Below are 18,091 nucleotides of genomic sequence, written 5' to 3'. Positions count from 1 at the left end.
ATTAAACAGTAATCTACATAATTAAATGTTAAAAATTAAAATTAATTTTCGAATCAATTTTTTAAAGCAGACATCATAGAACTACCTTTAGCTACAGGTAAGACAGGTACATTATTTTTCAATGACCAAACATTATTTTCTTTTAAGAGTTTATTTTTAGGAGATTCCAGGGTGGCTCAGCAGTTTATCACCTGCCTTCAAGCCTAGGGTGTGATCCTGGAGTCCCGGGATGGAGTCCCGCATCGGGCTCCCGGCACAGAGCCTGCTTCTCTCTCTGCCTGTGTCTCTGCCTCTCTCTCTCTTTCTCTCTCTCATGAATAAATAAGATAAAAAAAAATTTTTATTTTGAAATTTAAAGACCATGCACGGAGGTGTGCACAAACTGGGGAGAGGCAAAGGGAGAGGGAGAGGGAACCCAGAGCAGGCTCTCCACAGTCAGCACAGAGCCAATGCAAGGCTCCATCTCATAACCTTGAGATCACAAACTGAGCGGAAAAACAAGAGCCCAGTGCTTAACCTAACCGACCAAGTCACCCAGGTGCCCCAACCAACCATTAGTTTTGTTAGTCATAAAAGAAAGACAAATGGTTATAAAATATGAATAATGAATGAAAATTCAGCTGTTTGAAAGTTGCCATTATGTGCCAATGACTGTCAAAAATTTTCTAAAGGTTCTTTTCATTTCATAAAAAAAATTCCAAGGCAGCTACTCAACTGCTGAGCCACCCAGGCGTCCCACCTTCAGGATTCTATTTTATTATTTTTTAAAGATTTTATTTATTTATTCATGGGAGACACACAGAGAGAGAAAGAGAGAGAGAGAGAGAGAGAGGGAGAGGCAGAGACACAGGCAAAGGGAGAAGCAGGCTCCATGCAGGGTGCCCGAGTGAAACTCGATCCCCAGTCTCCAGGATCACACCCTGGGCTGAAGGCGGGGCTAAACCACCGAGCCACTTGGGCTGCCCCCACCTTTAGTATTTTTTTAAATTAATTAATTAATTTATTTATTTATTCATGAGAGAGAGAGAGAGAGAGAGAGAGAGAGGCAGAAACACAGGCAGAGGGAGAAGCAGGCTCCCTGCAGGAAGCCCGACGCGGGACTCATCCAGGGTCTCCAGGATCAGGCCCCCGGCCGAAGGCGGCGCTAAACCGCTGAGCCACCCGGGTGCCCCACCTTTAGTATTTTAAATCGAAGTTTATTGGTGGAAAATGCAATAGTCAATAAAATAAATTTATTTCAATTGAATTCTATAAAGAAACCCAATCATTTCACCTATGTAAATAAACACTCAGTGACCCATCATGTCTCCTCTGTAAAGTTTCTCATCTTTGGCATATCTATCAAAACCTAAGAGGGGCTCACGGGCCGGGAGCCCGAAGCTAAGAGCCTCTTGGCGCCGGGCGGCTGCTCGCGGCGGCCCGGCGGCCGTCACCATGCCACAAAATGAATATATTGAGTTACACCGGAAGCGCTATGGCTATCGTTTGGATTACCATGAGAAAAAGAGAAAGAAAGAAGGTCGAGAGGCTCATGAACGTTAAAAAAAAGCAAAAAAGATGATTGGTCTGAAAGCTAAGCTCTACCATAAACAGCGCCATGCTGAGAAAATACAAATGAAAAAGACTATCAAGATGCATGAAAAGAGAAACACCAAACAAAAGAATGATGAAAAGACTCCACAGGGAGCAGTACCTGCATATCTACTGGAGAGGGAGGGGCAGTCCCGAAATAAAGTACTTTCCAATATGATTAAACAAAAGTGAAAAGAGAAAGTGGGAAAGTGGGAAGTTCCTTTACCCAAAGTTCGTGCTCAGGGAGAAACAGAAGTATTAAAAGTCATTCGAACAGGAAAGAGAAAAAAGAAAGCATGGAAGAGGATGGTCACTAAAGTCTGCTTTGTTGGAGATGGCTTTACTAGAAAACCACCTAAATACGAAAGATTCATTAGGCCAATGGGCTTACGTTTCAAAAAGGCCCATGTAACACATCCTGAATTGAAAGCCACCTTTTGCCTGCCAATACTCGATGTAAAAAAGAATCCCTCATCCCCACTATATACAACTTTGGGTGTTATTACCAAAGGTACTGTCATTGAAGTGAACGTGAGTGAGTTGGGCCTTGTGACACAAGGAGGCAAAGTTATTTGGGGAAAACATGCCCAGGTTACCAACAATCCTGAAAATGATGGATGCATAAATGCAGTCCTGCTGGTTTAACAGCAGTTTGACAAGTAATCCCTTATAATTACTGAAGACTACACACCTGTCAGGAAGACCATCATTGTTGTGGTTCTGGATGCTACCAAACAGCCTTACATATCTACAGTCATCAAGACATTTATTCTACTGTAAAAAAAGTTGAAATAGACATTTATTAAAATAAAAAAAAAAAACCTAAGAGGGAAATGATCACCACTTTCTCTGCTTTATCTCTCTCTCTCTCTCTCTGTCTCTCTCTCTCACACACACACACACACATTTTTAAACTCCTTTCAGTTTTGTGAAGTCTTTAGAAGCCTCTACAATCTGGATATTCCTATTGCTTTTCTTTCCATTTGAAAGGACCTTCACTTAGTATGCTTAGAAAATGCAAATAAATCTTTCCATCATTAAAGTGACCTGGGTGGCTCAGTCAGTGTTCATCTCTTGATTTCAACTCAGATCATGATCTCAGGGTCCCCAGATAAGAGCCCAGCATCTTGAGCTCCATGCTCAGCAGGGAGTCTGCTTGAGATTCCCTCTCTCTCCCTAAACTGTCTCTCTCCCTCTCCCTAAAATAAATAAACCATTTTTTTAAAAAGTAAAAGAGGGGTGCCTGAGTGACTCAGTTGGTTAAATGTTTGCCTTTAGCTCAGGTCATGATCCTGGAATTCTGGGATCCAGCACCACATGGGGCTCCCTGCTTCTCCCTCTCTCCCAGCTCATGCTAGCTCTCTCTTTCTCTTTCTCTTGCTTACTCACTCTCTCAAATAAATAAAATAAAATAAAATAAAATAAAATAAAATAAGTAAAAGAGAAATAAAGACTTTCTCAGACAAAAATCGAGGGAATTTGTTGCCAGGAGACCTGACTTGCAAGAAATGTTACAAAATGCTCTTATTTTTTAAAAAAGAATATTAGTCATTCCTATGTTTCCACAATAGAAACCCAATTTCTAAATTTAAAACATTATTCACTATTTGTTTAAGAATCACATTTAGACGATATGGCTTTTGACATATAAAAGTTCTGTGGGAAAAACTAAGATCTTTTAATTTTGCTTTAACATCAAAATAGAGCAGCTGTGTCTCTCATGAATAAATAAATAAATAAATAACCTTTAAAAAAAAAAGGGCATCCTCTTGTGGGAGGGGAGGTTGGTGAGGGGATGGGGTAACTGGGTGATGGGCATTAAGGAGGACATTTGATAGAATGAGCACTGTATATTATATGCAACTGATGAATCACTAAATTCTACTTCTGAAACTAATAATACAGTATATATTAATTAAATTTTATTTACAATAAATAAAAATAAAGAGCATCCTTTATTATTATTAGAGCGGTATAGAGTTATTAGAGCAGTTATAACTAGCAGCATATGAAAAATTTCCAGAAATATGACCACAATGTTGAAATCCACCATTTTTAAGATTAACATATCTCTAGCAAAGACAAGGCAAAAGTATAACCATACGGAATTTCTTGGCAATCACAAATTTACCTTTTAATCTGTGGAGATTATACAATTGACTACTTGCTGAATAAATAGGCAATTAGTAAATGGAAAAAAAGAGTTAATATTTATGGATTTAGAAAATATACAAATGCTAAGGTAAAATGAGTAATTTATAGATGTTTCTGTGTAGATATAGTATTGTATTTGAAAATATGGGGAAAAAAGTGCTTTGAGAAAATGCGTATAAATGTACAGAACCACATGGTGTCTGAGTAGCGCAGTAGGTTAAGCATCTGTCTTCAGCTCAGGTCATGATCTCACGGTCCTGGGACTGAGCCCCATGTTGGGCTCCCTGCTCCGTGGAAAGTCCGATGCTCCCTCTCCCTCTGCCCTTCCTCCTGCTTGTGCTCTCTCTCTCTCTCTCTCTCTCGTGCTCTCTCAAATAAACAAAATCTTTAAAAAAAAATGACAGATCTACAGAATTAAATAAATATGGAATAAATATTTCAAGAAAGTAACTTAAGACAAGGTCTAAAGAAATGCACAGGGAAACAACTATCTTGCATAAAATGCTTCAATATTTAAATAATTTGACTGGAGAGCCTGGGTGGCTCAGTCGATTAAGTGTCTGACTCTTGATCTCAGCAAGTCTTGATCTCAGTCTTGAGTTCAAACGCTACACTGGGCTCTACACTGGGTGTGAAGCCTACCTTAAATAAACAAATAATTTTATCAGTTAAATAGAATTCTGTAAAAACAATGTAATTTGTAAGTAAGTGCAACACCATCAAATATCCTGTACTGGTAACAGGAGAAAGAGGAAGAGGAGAGGAAGGGAGGGGAGAGAGGAAGGAAAGAAAGCTCAGAGAACACTAAGCAAGATCAATGCCCAAAAAATCTAAATGTCAGCGTATTATTTTCAGTTTACAGAAAATCAAAGATAAAGAAAAAAGTCCTGAAAGAAAAAAATACCTTACCTATAGAGGAATATAGGTAGGAATTAAATTTCCCTTTTCAGAAATCATGAATCTGAGTAAAAGGGAAAACAACAAAATTTTGGTCAGTGTTTTCAAACAAGAAAATATTTGAATCCTGGATCAGCTGTGGTTATGGATCTGGGTGCCCTTCAGAACAGCAGTTACCCATAGAAAAATAAAGACCATTTTCTTTCTATGGAGGCACAATTAGGAATTAAATTTGGGATTAAGTTTTCCTTCCTGGCACAGTGACAGGAAAATACCTGCTCCACAGGTCTTCTGGCTTGGAACAGATGAAGTTTTCAATGCTCAATGACTGAATGGGGTGACAAATTCAGAAATCTTAACAGATCTGGGGCAGATGCAGAGGTTTCCAGGCTATCAAAACATTTCTAGGGATCCCTGGGTGGCGCAGCGGTTTGGCGCTTGCCTTTGGCCCAGGGCGCGATCCTGGAGACCCAGGATCGAATCCCACGTCGGGCTCCCGGTGCATGGAGCCTGCTTCTCCCTCTGCCTGTGTCTCTGCCTCTCTCTCTCTCTCTCTCTCTCTCTGTGACTATCATAAATAAATAAAAATTTAAAAAAAATTTCTAAGTCTGGTTACATGTCAGAGTGGCATTAAGACATCAACACACTTTAATCCCTGGTTATTCCTCCTCACTAAACCTGGCAATCTCTCTGAGAGAGAGAGATTTCTAATTCATTAAATGGGGGATATAGGGATGCCTGGGTAGCTCAGCGGTTGAGCATCTGCCTTGGGCCCAGAGCATGATCCTGGGTTCCCGGGATTGAATCCCACATCGGGCGCCTTGCAGGGAGCCTGCTTCTCTCTCTGCCTATGTCTCTGTTTCTCTTTCGGTGTCTCTTGCAAATAAATAAATAAACTCTTTAAAAAATAAGTGGGGGATATAGTTTACTTCACACTGATCACAGAAATTTCGCAGAGATGAAATTACTGGTGCAATAAAATACATCCTACTCCCCACAGCCCATAATAAAGGAAATGGAGAATTACACTGATCACAGAGAGTTTTCACAGACATACTGTTATAGCCAATCAGCACAACATGCCACCACAGATGTTTTATTTTTGATTTTTTTTAAAATTTTATTATTTATTCATGAGAATACACAGAGAGGAGACAGAGAGAGAGGCAGAGGGAGAAGCAGGCTTCATGCAGGGAGCCGGACGTGGGACTCAATCAGGGGTCTCCAGGGTCACGCCCTGGAATGAAGGCAGGCGCCAAACCACTGAGCCACCCAGGCCGCCCCACCACAGATGTTTTAAAAGTCATATGTAGTAGGTGCCATCAGATACCAGGTGTCTAAGCAGAAACCCCAAGAGCTAAACACACTCATACCAACTGTATAAGCAGGACAGAGGGCTGTGAGGGTGTGTGTGCTCACTTAGGGAGAGGACTTCAGAGCTGTGACAGAGAAGGTGCACAGGAGATGCCAAGCAACCCTGGGACAGGAAGGCTGGGGTGACTCTGTCTCACCATGTTCACTCTATGTGAACTGTCAGAAAATACCACTACATATATCTCTGTGTTCAGTTTCAACAATGGGGGGAGAGAGAAATGTCTGTCTACATTGTATTTCTTAAGAGTTTTCTAAAGAAACATTCTACTTCTCTAAGAATCTGTCTAAAATGAAGGTCCACTCACCAAATACCTTTTCTTGCTGGGACAGCAGCTACTATGGTCTCAGTCTGAGCACAAGTGCAGAGCACAAGCCTTATCCACAAGATAAAGGCTAGGGGCAATATGACCTCAACTCCTTGCTGGCGAGTGATTATAATTTCATTTGTAAGTTTAGTGAGTATCTGTATGGGGAGTGACAATTGTCTCAGAAAAAACAAATGTGAAATATGAAAATTACTTAAAGCTAGTAGTAGCAATTTGTAGTGATTAACCAATTAAAGAGAGACAGAGACAGAGAAGCAGGTAAAAGAAAATACATCCCAGATGCCTGGAAGAAACCAGGTAAAAGTGACAGGGAGGACAAGGACACTGAGGTCTAGAACTGAGCGAGGGAACCTGAGAACAAGGCTGGGCTTTGTTTCTTGCCAACCTGAGGTATTTTGCTTCCAAAATGTGATTATTTTTCAATTCTGCTAACTTTGCACTGTTGCAGCCTGAAAGGGAAAAGAAAGAATTGATTAGGAACAAATTGTCAGAATGTCAGAAACGAACTGGAGAAAGTGGATAAACTTTTACTCACTGCTTCAACAGACACAGGTGAAGCATCACACAGTATTTTTGGTGTGTGAGAGGTGCCACGAGAAAAACTTTTGAAGAACCTACCTCTATAGAAACAATTGATATAGATAAGAAAGATAGATGATAACAAAATATTGAATATAAAATGAATAGCACATTGCAAAGAGAGAGTGAGAGAGATGGTTCGAGGAATGAGCAGGGAATGAAGGAGGAAGCAATATAAACTGGGTAGTAATGGAGAACCTCACTGACAAGATTATCACAGGCAGTATTTGGAAAAAAAAAAAAAAAGCCAAAGGACTAAGCCATGCATGTATTGCATTGCATATTATATTATCCAAACACAGGAACCAGCCAGCATCATGTCTCAGACAAAGCCAAGTGCTAGTAGTGCACATGGAACTAAATGTGGGTCAGAGTCCAAGGAGGAGGTCAGAGAAAAACATAGGAGAAAGGACTGTAAGGGTGTCTAGGTTTCTGTAAGAATTTTGAATTTCCTCCAAATAAAATGGGAGCCATTACAAGGTTTGACCAAAGTATGGACATTATCTGATTTGTCTTTTCACAGGTTCATGTTGACTGGTGGGTAGAAATTACCCTTCAAAGAAGGTTAGGGAGAGGGAGAACCACCAGACAACCAACGAGGAAAGCCAAGTATATGGAGATGGTGGCTCTGCCCAAGCCAGTCATAGGGACAATGATGGAAAGCATTCACATTTCTGATACATTCTGAAGACAGAACCAGTAGGATGTTCTGTAGGACTGGATGTGGGGAGTGAAAACAAATGAATCAAAGATGGTTCCTGGGTTTGTGGGCTCTCCAACCAGAAGGATGAAGCTGGCATGAACTGAGGTTGGGAAGGCTGGCCAGAACAGGTCACATGTCCGTGAATATCACACAACAGAGAAATACTACTCAATGTAGATACATTTTACCACTGATTAAAATCATAGTAATTGTAAACTTTCCCATTTACATGTAATATTGTATTACGAACATCTTATGTTACAACTGGAAGTATTTTTTTTTAAGATTTTATTTATTTATTCACGAGAGACACACAGAGAGAGAAAGAGACACAGGCAGAGGGAGAAGCAGGCTCCAAGCAGGGAGCCTGATGTGGGACTCAATCCTGGGTCTCCAGGATCACGCCCTGGGCTGAAGGTGGCGCTAAACCGCTGAGCCACATGGGCTGCCCTACACTATTGGAAGTATTATGAATATGTTATTTTATTATTTTCTAAATAGTAAGGCATAGTGTTAACCTTCTGTCTGCAGCTTCACCCCCTTTTTACCTTCTCCCTGCACAGAAATTTTCAGCCTCAGAGATCTACTCACTTTCCTGAAATATTCTATATATCTGTAATTTTGTGCATTTCCAGATCTGCTTATCTTTGCTCATGGACACTTAGTGAACAAAGGACACCCTGAGTGAAGCTCTGTGGCTGTAGCATGGGCAGAACAGAAACAAAGCCTTTGCTCAAATGTATCTTGCACGCTGCAGAAAGAGGCAAGTATGACCGAACTGACACCTGCCCTCCGTTCTTCACTCAGGCATCTCACCTATCCTCCAAGGTTATCTCTGAGAACCCTTTCCTATTAACTCAACAGCTTTCCTAACCCTTGCTCATGTTCAAAGTTCTCATAACAGCCCAATCTCTAACATTTATGTGGATGCCATATATGTGGCATCATATTAGGATTATTTTGGTCTTTGGCCAGTAAATCGGCATCCCCGTTGCCACAGAACTCCCACTAGACGTTCATGATGTAATAAGGAAGACAGCAAATTCCCTGTGATTCCTCCCACTGAAAAGTTACTCTATTTCACCTGATCTTTAACTGGAGGACTTGTTGATTAAAAGAATTAGTGGGTGTGATTTTTTTTTTTTAAATCTCTGAGAACAAGATACAAAGAGTTTACAGCTTGTCTGTAAACTTCCTGATACACCCTGGACTTCCATGTAAGAAACCATGTGTATGTAAGTGCTCTAGTTCAGAGTTCCTGCTGAATCCACTTTCCATCCATCTATAAGGCAGCACAGGAATGTAAGTGAGGTCATCCCAGACCCCCTAAACCAACCCACCCACCACCCAATCTCCAGATGAATTCCCCTGATACGTTGAAGAGTAGAATTACCCAAGTGAAACCCATTCAGTTTTCAGAAGCCAAAATTGAATTAATGCCTTATTTGCTATTTGAAACCACTTAAGTTTGGTGTTCATGTTTTTACACAACAATAGATACCTGCAAAAGTATTTCTTTTTACCCACTCGATTATTAACTTCTTCCAAAGATGAGTGGAAGCCTCATTTATAAGTTCTTTCACATACTCACTTTTCCCTCTGAGGATGTCATGGTCCAAAGAACTTACAAAAAATGAAGAACTTATCTAAAAGGTGAGGTTCTCCCCTTGATAATTCAAGAGAAAATAAAAATTCTAACTTGGAGAAATGAAGAAGTTTGAACTCTTCTGACTCTTTTCAGTGCCCCCTTAGACCTCATGCTTGAATACGTTCAATATTCTGTCTCTGAGTGACTGGAGACCAGCCTGAGGGCCAGGTAAAAGAATCCTGGAGGACAACTCTCCTTCCCACCCAGGCAGGCAGAACTTATTCTCAAGAGCAAACTACTGGACAAGTCACCTAGTAGTTCAGCGACCATGGTCACCTGGAGCTGAAAGTAGACAGCTGCTCAATGGCCCCTGAACCAGAGCCTGTCTTTCAAGGGATGTGCCTATGTTCATTCAAGGAAGTCAAACGTTGCCTTTATATGGAAGACAGAGGTGTGAAAGAAACCCTGCTTGCTGGGACGCCTGGGTGACTCAGGGGTTAAGCACCTGCCTCCATCCTGGGGCCTGATCCTGGAGTTCCAGGATCGGGTCCCACGTCGGGCTCCCTACATGGAGCCTGCTTCTCTCTCTGCCTGTGTCTCTGCCTCTCTGTGTGTGTCTTTCATGAATAAATAAAGTCTTAAAAAAAAAAAAAAGAAAAGAAAAAACCCCGCTTGGGCATCAGGCATCCTGTACTCTGGCTTCAGGTCTGACGTAACTTGCATGATGTTGGGGAAGCCCATTCCCCATTCTCCCACATGAAGGTAGACCTCAGGATGCCTGGGTGGCTCCAAGGTTGAGTGTCTGCCTTGGGCTCAGGTCATGATCCCCAGGGATCGAGTCCCACATCAGGCTCCCTGCAGGGAGCTTGCTTCTCCTTCTGCCTGTGTCTCTGCTTCTCTGTGTGTCTCTCATGAATAAATAAATAACATCTTAAAAAAAAAAAAAAAGGAAGGTAGACCTGTTTCCCATTCTGTACAAGAAGGCTAGGTTGTTGATCTTAGTGATGATTTAAATAAGCTAGTTTTGGGACACCTTGGTGGCTCGCTCAGTGGTTGAGTGTCTGCCTTCAGCTCAGGGCGTGATCCTGGGATCCAAGATAGAGTCCCACATTGGGCTCCCCTCAGGGAGCCTGCTTCTCCCTCTCCTATGTTTCTGCTTCTCTCTATGTCTCTGATGAATAAATAAATAAATCTTTAAAAAAAATAAGCTAGTTTTTCTCACTTCATTGAAGTACAATTGAAAAACAATAAAGTGTATCAATTTCAAATATACAATTTATTGAGTTTTGACAAACGTTTGCACTTGTGTAGCTACCACCATATATTTGGTGTCAAATCCAAAAAGATCATTACCAACACCAATGGCAAGGAGATTACCCACACATTTTCTTCTAGGAAATTATGGTTTCAGGTCTTACATTCAAATCTTTCACTCATTTTGACTTAATCTTCACTTATAAGACTGGGTTCCACATTCTTTTGCATTTGATTGCCCAGTTTTGCCAACATAATTTATTGAAGAGACTATCCTTTCTAAATTGTACATTCCTGGCTCCTTTGTCTAACTAAATTGACAAACCCATATATACACAAGTTTATTTCTGGGAGCTATATTCTGTTCCACTGATCTTTGTGCATTTCTACACCAATGATGAGATTTAAAAGCTTGCTTCAGGGTTGCCTGGGTGGCTCAATGGTTGAGCGACTGCCTTGGGCTCAGGTTGTGATCCCAGGGTCTTGGGTTCAAGTCCCACATCAGTCTCCCCACGGGGAGTCTGCTTCTTCCTCTGCCTCTGTCTCTGCCTCTCTCCATGTGTCACTCATGAATAAATAAAATCTTAAAAAAATAAAAGTTTGGGCAGCCTCGGTGGCACAGCGGTTTGGCGCCACCTGCAGCCTGGGGTGTGTTCCTGGAGAACCGGATCGGCTCCCACATTGGGCTCCCTGCATAGAGCCTGCTTCTCCCTCTGCCTGTGTCTCTGCCTCTCTCTCTCTCTCTCTCTGTGTCTATGAATAAATAAAATATTTTTTTAAAAAGGTTGTTTAATTCCAAACCCTCATATTCTTGAAGCATGATATCATATTTATAAAACACTATATATCCTATAACTATTTATCAGGTTAATTTCATGCAATACTCTGGGACTCCTGAGTGTCTCAGTGGGTGAACCTCTGCCTTCAGTCGTGATCCCAGGATCTGGGATTGAGTCCCACATTGGGCTCTCTGCAGGGAGCCTGCTTCTCCCTCTCCCTGTGTCTCTGCCTCTCTCTCTCTCAGTCTGTATCGCTCATGAATAAATAAATCAGTTATCATTAAAACACAATGATTTGAATGCTTTCCAAGTAGCTAAATAGGTTACCAACTAATTGACTTTTACACTCTATAATACTAAGGTCATTTCTGACTCAGTCATACCTGCATAATTTTATGATGAAATATCAATATAAAGTCATACTTTTCCCTGATGACAGTTAATGGATGCTGTTAAGCAATGAAGCCACAGTAAATAAAGCTGTTTACTTACCCACACTGACACTACCACGTCACACACAGGGAGAACCTTCATAAAGAAGTGACCCCTGGGACACCTGGGTGGCTTGGCGGTTGAACGTCTGCCTTCAGCTCAGGGCAAGATCTTGAAGTCCCAGGATAGAGTCCCACATTGGGCTCCCTGCATGGAGTCTGCTTCTCTCTCTGCCTATGTCTCTGCCTCTCACTCTCTCTCTGTCTCTGATGAATAAATAAATAAAATATATATAAAAAAAAGAGTGACCTCTCGCTCCATGACTTGCTCCATGTCTTTCTCAATTACTTAATTTCTTTGCATGCCTATTCTTCTATTCCTTTTCTATTGTTCCTATAACAAATTACTACAAACTTAGAGGCTTAAAACAGTGCATATGTATTGCAGAGTTTCTGTAGAAAATACATAGTAGGATCTTGGTTTGGGGCCCATTCTGAAAATCTTTTATTGTTTTTTTTGCCATTCAGAGTGATTATTGGGGGCACCTGGGTGGATCAGTCAGTTAAGCATACACCTTTGGCTCAGGTCATGATCCTGGAGTCCTGAGATCAAGCCCCACATCAGGCTCACTGCTCAGCAGGGAGGTTGCTTCTCTCTCTGACCCTTCCCCATCTTGTGCTCTCTCACTCTCTCTCAAACAAATAAATAAAAATTTAAAAACAAAATCAAACCAAAACCAAAATGATTAATGATAGATTTATAGCATATTTATTACTATTTGTCACCCTTTTTTGAGTTTCAATTTCTCTTCCACTTTCTGTTTTTTGTGGTTTTGAGTATTTTATGTGATTCGATTTTCTTTTGTTTCTTAGCATATCAGTTATACTTCTTTTCTTTAACTTTTTAAATTGGCTGTCCTACAGTTAGTCTATCTATCTATCTATCTATCTATCCACATACAGAAAGGCAGAGACACAGGCAGAGGGAGAAGCAGGCTCCCTATGAGGAGCCCAATGCAAGACTTGATCTCAGGACCCTGGGATCACGACCTGAGCCAAAGACAGATATTCAACCACTGAGCTAAGCTGTCCTACAGTTTTCAATAAACATTGACCAGTAATCAATATCTAGTTTCAAATACTATACCTCTTCATGGGTAATATGAGTACCTTATAATAAAAAAAAAATCTCACTTCCTTCCTCCAGTCCCTTGTATCATTGATGTCACTCATTATACAAATATAAAAGCATAATAAAAGTACACATACACACTAAGATAATCATAACAGAATATATTTTTGCTGCTACTATTTCAAAAAATTGTCCTATTAGATCAATTAAAAATTAGAAAAATAAGGAGGCCTGGGTGGCTTAGTGGTTGAACGTCTGCCTTTGGCTCAGGTCATGATCTTGGAGTCAAGGGATTGAGTCCCGCATTGGGCTCCCTGCATGGAGCCTCTTTCTCCCTCTGCCTATGTCTCTGCCTCTCTCTCTGTGTCTCTCATGAATAAATCAATAAAATCTTAAAAAAAAAAAGGAATTATAAAAATAATAGTTTGGGGGCAGTTGTTTGGTTCAGTTAACTGAGCATGCAACTCTTAACCTCAGGTCAGGAGTTCAAGCCCCATATTTAGTGAGGAGCCCACTTAAAACTCAGTTAGGTGTTCAGCTCTTGATTTCAGCTCAGATCATGATCTCAGGGTCCTGAGATCGAGCTCCACCATCAGGCTAAGTGGGGGGTCTGCTTGAGATTCTCTCCCCCTCTGCCTCCTCCAACCTACTCTCTCTTTCTTTCATAAACAAACAAACAAACAAACAAACAAACAAATAAATCTTTCAAATGTAATAATAAAAGAAAAATACTTTTTATTTGGCCTTCACTTATTCCTCCTGCAACACTCTTCCTTTCTTTATGTAGACCAAAGTTTCTGACCTATATCATTTTATCTCTAAAGAACTTCTTTTAACAATTCTTACAAGAAAGATCTCATAACCACCCCCCTTCCCCCAAATTTATGATGAAATTCTAACCCCTAAATATATTATTAAGAGGTGAGGGGCACCTGGGTGGCCCAGTAGTTGAACATCTGCCTTTGGCGGGGGGGTTGTGATCCTAGGGTTCTGGGATTGAGTCTCACATCAGGCTCCCCACCGGGAGCCTGTTTCTCTCTCTGCCTGTGTCTCTGCCTCTCTCTGTGTGTCTCTCATGAATGAATAAATAAGATCTTAAAAAAAAAAGGGGGGGGTGGGGCTTTGGGAGATACTTAGGTCATGATGTTGGAGTCCTCATGAATGGGCTACTGCCTTTATAAAAGAGATTCCACCTGAGTGCCTGGGTGGCTCAGTTGATAAAGCATCTGCCTTTGGCTCAGGTCATGATCTCAGGGTCCTGGGATCCAGGCCCACATCAGGCATCTTGCTCAACAGGGTGTCTACTTCACCCTTTCCCTCCCCCCCTCCCCCTGCTTGCGCTCCCTTCTCTCTCAAAAAAATTTCAATTAATTAAAAAGGTGCCATGGGGATCCTTGGGTGACTCCATGGTTTAGCGCCTGCCTTGGGGCCAGGGCGTGATCCTGGAGTCCCAGGATTGAGTCTCACATTGGGCTCCCTCCCTGCATGGAGCCTGCTTCTCCCTCTGCCTCTGTCTCTCATGAATAAATAAATAAAATCTTTAAAAAAAATAAGTCTTTAAAAATTTTTTTAAAAATATAAAGTTTTCATCAAGATCCATAATTTCTTCAATCATGGAAAGACACAGCAAGAAAAGTCAACTATGAACCAGGAGGAGGATCCTAACCAGATAACTCATCCATGCTGGCATCCTGACCTTGGACTTCCCAGCCTTCAGAACTGTGAGAAATGAATATTTACCTTTCTATAAATTACCCAGTCTCTAGTATTTTGTTATATCACCCCAAGAACTAAGATGGCAGGTCTACTGGCAACAAATTTCCTAATTTTTCTTTCAGAAAGGCTGTTTGCTCTGCACTGTTGAAGGATAATTTTGCAACAAACAGAATTCTAGCCTGATCAGTTTTTCTCTCAACGCTGTAAATATTTAAGCCTTCTCTCTTCTTGTTTGCGTGGTTTCTGAGACAATGCATTAAGTCTCAACTTGGTTCTTCTGGAGCTAAGGTATTTTTTTTCCTCAGCTTTTTTCAAAACTTTATTTAGGATTTCAAGGAAGTTGAAAATAATATGCCTACACGTGGGTTTTTGTGGCATTTATCCTGCTTAGTGTTCTCTAAACCTTCTCGACCTGTGGTTCATTTCCTGATATTAATTTGTCTCTTAACAATGTATTTTGAAAAAAATATAATCATTATGGAGACTGAGTGCCTAACTGGCTCCAAAGACTGAATACCATTTGTACATGCCATCACCTAGCACATGTGGGTTGCGTCAAGGACCTCCAGGCCACAAGGCCTGTCATGTGTCCCTCAGGGGACTGATGGGTAAAGAGCGGCTGGAGCTCTAGGCAGGGCATTGCTTTAGGGGCCCACAGTGGGGAACCGACCTACAGAAGAAGGGAGACTCAGCCCATAGGGTCCTACCTAAATTGCATCCCTAAGTGTGCCACCTCCCTCCAGGTGTCTACTCCAGTCCCCACTCCCCACCCCTGCCCTCCCACCTGCACTCCACATGGCTAGAGCCCCTTCTCTCTGTCCCCACTAAGATGTGATCACACTCACACTTGGATCTGCAAAGGAAAAGACCTCACCAGGTTGCTGTGCAGTACCCTACCACCATCCCCTCCTCCTGGTTGAGATCCTGCCTTACCTAACCAATTGGGCATCACAAGACCAACAATATCCCTAAGAGATTTAGTCATCTTCTGCAAGACACCACTCAGAACTCAGATCACATACTGATAAATACCAGGTTACATCCATGTCCTAACTTATAAGGGAATGAGAAGTTCCAGTTGCACATAATTTCCATCAGCAATGACAAACACAGAACTCAGCATCCTTAAGCATATTGGAGTGTGACTGATGTACATTATTGGGACCTGCCAGGTGGCAGAGGTTAAATGACATCTTCCAAAGAAATGTCAGTGTCTTCAATCTAGCAAGGACTCGGCACACATCATAAAGCACAATGCACTTCTCAATTTTCCCACATACCTGGAACTTATGGGAAGTCACACCACTGTGGACATTCAGGTGAACAAAGTTCAATTCAGGAAGGTGGCTGCCTCACAAAGGTTCTTTCCCTGTGTAATTATACTAAACAAGGAAATATCACCTTCTGTGCTCTAAAGCCTTTTTGCAGTGTCAACTCTCCAGTTTATTATTTTTTTAATTTTTATTTATTTATGATAGTCACACACACAGAGAGAGAGAGGCAGAGACACAGGCAGAGGGAGAAGCAGGTTCCATGCACCGGGAGCCCGATGTGGGATTCGATCCTGGGTCTCCAGGATCACGCCCTGGGTCAAAGGCAGGCGCCAAACCGCTGCGCCACCCAGGGATCCCGACTCTCCAGTTTAGAATGAAGACAGATGACTAGATAAAGAATAGTATCATTAACCTCACTCATGAGACCTTACTCCAGCATGAATTGTGATTTTTCTGAACCTATACCTTTGGCCAAACGATTACCTATATTCTTTACATTTGTTCTACCTCAGGCTTCTCTAAAAATAATAATAATAATAAAAAATCATAATCTAGGTGGCTTGTAAAACCACAGTTTTATTTCTCAGAGAAATAGAATGAAAAATAAAACTGAGAAATAAAATGCTGGGTATCTGGCATTACAGTCCTTATAAGGACTGGTTCTGTGTCTGGGAAGGTCCTGATTTATAGATGGTCTTCAAAAAAGGTCCTCACATGATATATAGAGGAAGCAACCGCTAACAGAACTCTTTGGAGGAAAAAAAAAAAACTTTTTTGAGGACAATAACCCCATTCACAAGGGCTCCACACTCATGACTCATTCTAATTCCAATTCCTTGCCAAAGATATCACCTCACCTCCTAATCCTATCGCATTAGAGGATAGATTTTAACATATGAATTTTAGTGAACATAAAGATTCAGTTCATAGTATCACTCATAAGGACTTGATCTACTATGTACTTCATGGTTGAATGAGACTGGAGCTTTGGCTGAAAGACGGTCCACATTCCTAGCACTCCTGCGGCCTTTCTCCAGTGTGAACTCTTTGATAACATTTCTTACATTCATAAGGCCTTTCTTCTGTGTGAATTCTCTAGTGGCGAATGAATGTTGCCCTCTACTTAAAAGATTTCCTCCACTTGGGGTGCCTAGATGGCTCAGTCAGTTAAGTGTCCAAACTTAGTTTGGGCTCAGGTCTGACTTCATAGTCAGGGGATTAAGCCTGGATTCTAGCTGTGGATTGACTTTATATGTGATACTTCATTATGGCAAACCCCAAAAGACAGGCTTTCCTGATTACCACACCCAACAGCTCAGCCAATGAGAAGCCACAAGAAGCCACAACTCCCAACTTACTCCAGTGGACTTGTAGTTTACAACAGCCTCCCCAACTTCCTCCCTTTCCCCTTAAAAAGACTACCTCTTTTGTTTTCCACACTGGCCTGCTATTTTGACTCAGCTGCTTTGTTCCAAATTGCACTTCTCTTTCGCTCCCACATCAATCCATTATTGCGGGGAACTGGCACTTCTTAAGGTTCACATAAGGCAAGCTCTGGGGTTTGCCCTGACTCCTCCCTTCCTTTTCTCACCTGCAACACCCACAATCGGCCTCGGCCCTTCTCAAAACATAGACCAGAGTCAACCGGTTCCACATCCACGGTGGCCACGGAGTCCCTCAACAATCCACCGACTACTGCAATTCCCTCCTCCTCGCTTACCCCATAAGGACTTTCTCCAGTGGGAATTCTCTCGTGAGAAAAAAAGCCAGTACTGGTGATGAAACACTTCCCACATTCACTGCACACATAAAGTATTTCCCCTGTATGAGATCTTCAATGATAATGGGGGGCAGAGATAGAGGTAAAAGACTTGACACAGTCACTACACTAATAAGGCCTTTCTCAAGGATGAACCCTATGAGTAATCATCACTGAGCTATGGTTAAGATATTTTGCACAACCACTGCACACAGTTTTCTTCATTGTGCCATCTCTGAAGATGACGAGGACAGGAGAAGGACACAGCAATGTCCTCAAAGGTCACGCCACCCTGTCAGGAAAGGGACAGATGGAACCATGAACATTCTCTCTCTCTCTCTGAGAACCCACAATCCAACCCCACACACAGCACCCCAGTCTCCCCTGCCACCTCAGCTCCCCACCGCGGGATACATGCCAGGTCCTGGTGCCGCTAATGCTGCACTCCTCTCGCCTTCCCGTCAATCACTGTTCAGTCCTCAGTAGTAACAGACACGGGACATGTAGGTGCAATCTAAGCTCTGGGTGTGGCCTGCAAGGTCCCATCCTCCTG

The 18,091-nt window shown here is 41.8% G+C and overlaps 1 pseudogene; it reads left to right on the top strand.

Moving 5' to 3' along the window:
* Nucleotides 1-1,419: 1,419 nt before the first annotated feature.
* On the top strand, nt 1,420-2,217 carry LOC100686693 (annotated as a pseudogene).
* Nucleotides 2,218-18,091: the final 15,874 nt, after the last annotated feature.

This window comes from Canis lupus, chromosome 1 (genome assembly GCF_011100685.1).
Source record: "Canis lupus familiaris isolate Mischka breed German Shepherd chromosome 1, alternate assembly UU_Cfam_GSD_1.0, whole genome shotgun sequence".
NCBI classification, from domain to species: domain Eukaryota; kingdom Metazoa; phylum Chordata; class Mammalia; order Carnivora; family Canidae; genus Canis; species Canis lupus.
This window is presented reverse-complemented; position numbering and strand designations above follow the sequence as displayed.